Source organism: Astyanax mexicanus, chromosome 1 (assembly GCF_023375975.1).
Source record: "Astyanax mexicanus isolate ESR-SI-001 chromosome 1, AstMex3_surface, whole genome shotgun sequence".
Classification (NCBI taxonomy): Eukaryota; Metazoa; Chordata; class Actinopteri; order Characiformes; family Acestrorhamphidae; genus Astyanax; species Astyanax mexicanus.
In genome coordinates, this window is record NC_064408.1 from 122,611,968 (window position 1) to 122,617,967 (window position 6,000).

General features: G+C 36.3%; 1 protein-coding gene across 1 annotated transcript in view; it reads right to left on the reverse strand.

Annotated features, from left to right (window-relative positions):
- LOC103030810 (NACHT, LRR and PYD domains-containing protein 12-like) overlaps positions 1-1,497 on the reverse strand; it is a 300,969-nt gene extending 299,472 nt beyond the window's left edge. The window contains exon 1 of the mRNA XM_049468013.1: positions 1,417-1,497. The gene's annotated coding sequence lies outside the window, so the exon portion shown is untranslated. The remainder of the gene's footprint in view (positions 1-1,416) is intronic.
- Between the last annotated feature and the right edge of the window lie 4,503 nt (positions 1,498-6,000).

Here is a 6,000-nt window from a genome sequence, read left to right on the forward strand (position 1 = left end):
TTGTTTCTCTTTAATTCCTCCAAGTAACACCACTCGGTTACATTACTGTTAATATGTTTTATAACTGTAGTATTTTAATGTTTTTTTTTTTTTTTGGTGCGCACCATCTGTATTAGCTTCTCTTGTTTTATTATCCCACTTCTCACCGCCTGCTTCGCCTGTGTGGCTCCGCCCTCCCGCATCTGCACAGATCTGATTGGCTGAGAAGAGCGTTTGGTGATCTTACAGCACACGTGATTGGTCTGTAAGTTTACTGCACTATAGAGCACGTAAACCATAAAGACAATAAACATTCCTCCGCTTTAAATGAACACGGTCAGAATTAAATTCTTCTCATTAGTTTATCGGTTTGGGTCCGGATTGGACAACGTCTGGGACTGAACCCGGACCACAGTCCGCCTATTAGTGACCCCTGGTCTAGACGGTCCTATTTTTCTTTGGTCTGGAGCACCTGGCACCCAGGTATTCCACAAAAAAGATCTGGAACACGAAGCAGGGAGTCATATGTCATAAACACCAATCAAAAACGGTGCCGTCTTTTCTGGGCCAAAGCTCATTTCCCTGAAATTACACATTCTGATTAATCTGACCACAGAATGTGCTTTAATACACTGTTAGCCAGTTTATCAGTGTGCTCCGGTGTTAGTCGCGGAAATGATTCAGACTGATGAGTTTTTATGCTGATTACTTCGCGTACACTACATTGCCTCCATTATCTATCTCCTTTATCTACAGTACAGTATTAATCAACATTAAATTAGTTAACTTCATCAGATATTTCACAGTTAATTAATTCATATCATTAAACCTAAAGGGATCTAATGGGTTTCACACCTGCAAAACACAAGAAAAGCCTAAATTACAGTGGTATGGAAAAGTTTGGACACTATTCCTTTAGTGTTTCAGTTAAATATATCATATGGCAGAAGAAGACAGTGATATTTGAGAAGTGAAATGAATTTTATATTATTTACAGAAAGTGTGCAATAATCATTCTTTAAACTAAATTAGGCAGGTTCATAGATTTGAACACCCCAACAGAAAAATCTGCCCCCAAAATCTGCTCGATTTAGGCCTGATGTAGGCCTGTTTTAGGCCTTCACTTTGTGATTTATCAGGTACAATTCAGTACAATCCAATACAATCCACCTCTCTCTAAGTAAAGCTGAAATAATACTCCTGTATCTGTCAAACACTGTTCATTTTGCTGTGTTTTAACTTTTTATTTTAACTAAAATATTTATTTTAACCCACAAGTTGGATTTTCTACTCGAAATGTTGGAAGAGGCTTCTGTTCAGCCCAGAAAACTCGGGTGTGACTTAACTTCCTATTTCTGAGATAAATAAACGCAGAATTACTTTAAAAGTTACAGGTCAATATTTTACATTCTGATTTTAATTGTTTTCTGAACTTACCCTGTAAAAATAAACCGCTGTTGAATCGTGTTGGTTGAATTTAGTTCGGTTTCTCCTTCACTGCGTCACACTTTATTCTTCTGTAATGGAGGATCATCTAACTTTCGATTTCTCTCTCTCTGCTCACGAGTCACTGTAACATTAGAAGAAGAAATATTAATCTTTATAGCTGTTCTGCTCTGATCTAAACTGTTTAAAATCTATAAATCATGGACACTTTCAAATTACTGTGTTCATGGACGTACAAACATACTTACTGTTTCTTAGACAAGCTCGGTGAACAAACAGTTTTATATTTAAATACATATTATTTGTGTATTTGTCATATAGGATCTACTAAATATTTATGTAACTTTTCTGCTGGGGTGCTCAAATTTGTGCATCTGCCAAATTTAGTTTAAATAATTATTGCACACTTTCTGTAAATCTTATAAACTTCATTTCACTTCTCAAATATCAATGTGATCTGCAATCTGATATATTTAACTGATGTGATATAATTAGCTGATCCCCACAACCAATGATTTATAAAGGAAAATCATGAAAATTATCAGGGGTGCCCAAACATATTACCATATTAAGTGGTAAGCACCACATACTAAGTAGTGAGCACAAGACTGACTGGTCTGTACATGACTTCACAGTGACTGCTAGTTGTGCTGTGCACATGCTCTGCAATCCTCCATTCAGTTATGTTAGCTAGCTAAACTATTCCCCACTGAAATAAAATAGTTAAAATTAGCTAACCTAGCTAACATTAGCTAAAACGTTCCCCACTGAAATAAAGTAGCTAAAATTAGGTAACCTAGCTAACATTAGCTAAAACATTCCCCACTGAAATAAGGTAGTTAAATTAGCTATCCTAGCTAAAACACTTTCTACTAAAACAAAGTAAACATTAGGTAACCTAGCTAATGTTAGCTAAAATATTCCCCCCTGATATAAAGTTATTACCATTAGCTAACACAGCTAACGTTAGCTCAAATATTCCACTCTAAAATAAAGTAGTTAACATTAGCTAAGGTAGCTCATGTTAGCTAAAACATTCCCCACTGAAATAAAGTAGTTAACATTAGCTAAGGTAGCTAACGTTAGCTAAAATCTTCCTCACTGAAGTAAAGTAGTTAACATTAGCTAAGGTAGCTAAAGTTAGCTAAAACATTCCCCACTGAAATAAAGTAGTTAACATTAGCTAAGGTAGCTAACGTTAGCTAAAATATTCCTCACTGAAATAAAGTAGTTAACATTAGCTAAGCTAGCTAACGTTAGCTAAAATATTCCTCACTGAAATAAAGTAGTTAACATTAGCTAACCTAGCTAAAACACTTCCTACTAAAACAAAGTAAACATTAGCTAACACAGCTAACGTTAGCTCAAATATTCCACTCTAAAATAAAGTAGTTAACATTAGCTAAGGTAGCTAACGTTAGCTAAAATATTCCTCACTGAAATAAAGTAGTTAACATTAGCTAACCTAGCTAACATTAGCTAAAACATTCCCCACTGAAATAAAGTAGTTAACATTAGCTAAGCTAGCTAATGTTAGCTAAAACATTCCCCACTGAAATGAAGTAGTTAACATTAGCTAAGGTAGCTAACATTAGCTAAAATATTCCCCACTGAAATAAAGTAGTTAACATTAGCTAACCTAGCTAACGTTAGCTAAAATATTCCTCACTGAAATAAAGTAGTTAACATTAGCTAACCTAGCTAAAACACTTCCTACTAAAACAAAGTAAACATTAGCTAACACAGCTAACGTTAGCTCAAATATTCCACTCTAAAATAAAGTAGTTAACATTAGCTAAGGTAGCTCATGTTAGCTAAAACACTCCCCACTGAAATAAAGTAGTTAACATTAGCTAATCTAGCTAATGTTAGCTAAAACATTCCCTACAGAAATAAAGTAGTTAACATTAGCTAACCTAGCTAAAACACTTCCTACTAAAACAAAGTAAACATTATCTAACCTAGCTAACATTAGCTAAAACATTCCCCACTGAAACAAAGTAGTAAACATTAGCTAACCTAGCTAATGTTAGCCTAAACATTCCCCACAGAAATAAAGTGGTTAATATTAGTTAACATAGGAAACATTAACTAAAACATTTCCAACAGAAATAAAGTAGTTAACATTCGCTAATCTAGCTAATGTTAGCTAAAACATTCCCCACTGAAATAAAGTAATTAACATTAACTAACCTAGCTAAAATACGCTAAAACATTTTCAACTGAAATAAAGTAGTTAACATTAGCTAATCTAGCTAATGTTAGCTAAAACATTCCCCACTGAAATAAAGTTATCATAAGCTTACCAAGCTAACTTTAGCTAAAACATTCCACACTGGAATAAAGTAGCTAATATTATCTTATATAGCTAACAACTTCAGTCTGTTGTTTCCAGTCTTTACTAAAGTTGCCTGCAATGACTTTTTAAATCCCGCAGATGTCACTATTAAGTGATACAGCAGCACAGTTTCAACACAGTGTAAACAGTTTGGGAAATGTGCCATAAACCCATTGAGGCCTCATCTGCCCATTACTAGTTGACTCGGCACCAACATTTTTACATATAACTTGTAACCTTAGAACTGGACATTAAGAGTAAAAGTCTCAAGTACAGAAAATGTCTGTAGAAATGAGGCACTTTTCACTTTTCTCTTCCTGCTTGCTGTGCAAGAAGATGTGTTTGTATTGACTGTGTGGATTTGCAGCCCATAGTCTTAGGCTGTTTTTAATTCTTACATACTGGTTACTGAGGTAAGTCAGTAGGAGTCACAATCATTTTTTAATTCATTACAACCTAGTGAATGTAAATACTTTTTTTGCACAATTAAAATAAAAGGAAAATCACTGGAACCCACCTGGAAGTGTCTATGCAGTATCCATGTGGGGGACTTTTACTAACTACCACATCACAATGACTTACTGATTATTAATTTACTAATTTTAATGTATTTTATTTTAGAAACAACACTCATAGCAACAGTTCAAACATATTGCATCTTTTTATTACGTTCGTCAGTATTTGTACAGTTTTCAGAAACAAAAGTAATCACAGCTACAGATCAGAGGTACAAGCACAGCAGACGTACATGCATGCCACAGTCTTTTAATTTATTTATAAGGATGTTTGACCTCAGGGTCATTTTTTTTTCATACTGTACTGAGATCAGTCAGGTGACTCTGTGATGTCATCAACACCTGTCCTAATTTACATGGTCAGCACTTTACCCTGGACCTGCTAAAACGTGGGGAGTCACTTCCCAGAATGAGCTTATGAACAGAAAAGCATGGTGAACAGAATTTGTGTATTCAGTTTCAGTCAGTGTAATTGTGCTTATGCAGTAGCGGAGACTCCGGATTGGGGTTGTAATGTTTGTGCAGATGTTTTATAAGAGTGAACAGTCTGGTTATAGAAAAAGTGTGTGTTGCGTCTGACCAGTAGCCTCCGCGTAGCCTCGGCTAATGGCTTTATGCTGCTAAGAAAGGCAAAGAAATGGCTTTAAGGCAAATAAATGGTCTAAAGAGTGATCTAATGCTTTCGAAACAATGCATAATGAGACAAACTACAACGTACAGTTGCAAGAAAAAGTATGTGAACCCTTTGGGATTACTTGCTTTTCTGCATTTTGGCCATTAAATGTCTTCTGATCTTCATCTAAGTCACAACAATAGACAAACACAGTCTGTTTAAACTAATACCACACAAAAAAAACAGACGGTCTACAAATGGAGAACGTTCAGCACTGTTGCTACTCTTTCTAGGCGTGATCGTCCTGTAAAGATGACTGTAAGAGCACAGCGCAGAATGATCAATGAGGTGAGGAAGAATCCTAGAGTGTCAGCTGAAGACTTACAGAAATCTCTGGCACATGCTAACATTTTTGTGGACAAATCTACAATAAGGAAACTAGAAACAAGAATGTAGTTCATGGGAGGACACTAGGGAGGAAGCCACTGCTGTCTAAAAAAAAACATTGCTGCACATTTGAAGTTTGAAGTTTGCAAAAAAAAGAGCACCTGGATGTTCCACAGCACTACTGGAAAAATTGATTGTGGACAGATGAACCCAAAATTGAGTTGTTTGGAAGGAACGCACAACACTATGTGTGGAGAAAAAAGGCGCAGCACACCATCATCAAAACCTCATCCCAACTGTGAAACATGGTGGAGGGAGCATCATGGTTTGGGGCAGCTTTGCTGACTCAGGGTCTAGACGGATTGCCGTCATTAACGGAAAAATTAATTCCCAAGTTCACCAAGACATTTTGCAGGAAAACTCAAGACCATCTGTCCCCCAACTGAAGCTCAACAGAGGATGGATGATGCAACAGGACAACGACCCAAAACCCAGAAGTAAATCAACAACTGAACGACTTCAACAGAAGAAAATACTGAGCCTTCTGGAGAGTTTGACCTCCTGAACCCAACTGAGATGCTGTGGCCTCATGACCTCAAGAGAGCGATTAATTCACACCAGATATCCCATAATATTATAGCTGAACTGAAACAGTTTAGTGAAGAGGAATGATCCAGAATTCTGTTCTGCAGGTCTGATCTGCAGCTACAGGAAACGTTTGG